This window comes from Etheostoma spectabile, chromosome 4, assembly GCF_008692095.1.
Source record: "Etheostoma spectabile isolate EspeVRDwgs_2016 chromosome 4, UIUC_Espe_1.0, whole genome shotgun sequence".
In the NCBI taxonomy this organism is placed as follows: domain Eukaryota; kingdom Metazoa; phylum Chordata; class Actinopteri; order Perciformes; family Percidae; genus Etheostoma; species Etheostoma spectabile.
Window position 1 is genome coordinate 950,663 of NC_045736.1, and position 1,123 is coordinate 951,785.

Genomic DNA, 1,123 nt, shown 5'->3' on the forward strand with positions numbered 1-1,123 from the left:
ACTTTCTGATTGACGCTCAACACGCTAAAAACACCCAAAACGCCACGCACGCTGCTGTGCGTAAATGTATTCACACATGGACATATGATGGAAGCCTTTATAAAATGCTCAGTCTAGCTAGAAACATAAAATTATAAGTTTTAATGATGGTTTGACTATTAGTTAAGTTGTAAGTCTTTTCTATGTATGTATTGTCCTCTCTGCCCTATTTTCCTCCTCCCCCCTAGTGAGGAGTTGTACAGTCTGATGGCATGAGGGACAAAGGAGTCCTTGAGTCTGTTGGTCCGGCACTAGGGAAGGAGCAGCCTTCCACTGAACCGGGTCCTCTGGGTGCTGATGACGGTGTGCAGGGGGTGGCTGGCATTTTCAGTAATGTCCAGCAGTTTGTCCAGTGTCCTCCTCTCTGCCACCGTCACCAGTGAGTCCAGCTTCATGCCGACCACAGAGCCTGATCAGTTTATCCAGCCTGTGGGTGTCCTTCTTTGATATGCTGCCCCCCAGCACACCACAGTGTAGAAGAGGACCTGGTGACCACAGACTGGTAAAACATCCACAGCAGTTTGCTGCAGATGTTAAAGGAGCGCAGCCTCCTCAAGAAGTACAGTTAGTTAGTTATTTAGGGTTACTTTGAGTTGTTTGGAGAGCGTTGGATATAGGATGTTAATAAATAAATGAAATTCATTCAGAGCAGTTCATTTAGAGGAAACTCAATAAAAAGGCTTCTTTTGCTGACACTATATCATGTTGAGTTGCTGAGAGTTGCCTTGCATATACAGTGCTTTGGGGTCCATTTGCAGGTAGTTTTGGTGTTCAATGGTTTTGGAGAAAGCTGCAAGCAGCGATACCACAGGAATCGGCCCGTCCCAGATAAGCACATTTTCAATGGACACTTAACTAGTCTTTTTATTTTCAGGAAAGAATGCAGATGTATAAGCTACTGGCGTGAGTATTTTGTTTAGTGTACATTTCTCTCTTCCTCAAAGAAGGACGAGGCTGTCTATCCTCCTGCGTCACATGCATGCCATGACGACATTTGTTTTAGTTGTATTGTTGTCTGGATGGAAACTGTGTACCTTTAGTGTCTTAGAGCTTAAACTCGCTGTGTTGTGCCAAAAATAGGTTG

The 1,123-nt window shown here is 44.4% G+C and overlaps 1 long non-coding RNA gene across 1 annotated transcript in view; it reads right to left on the minus strand.

Annotated features, from left to right (window-relative positions):
• LOC116688618 (uncharacterized) overlaps positions 1 to 1,123 on the minus strand; it is a 19,736-nt gene that overhangs the window by 3,548 nt on the left and 15,065 nt on the right. The window lies entirely within an intron of this gene.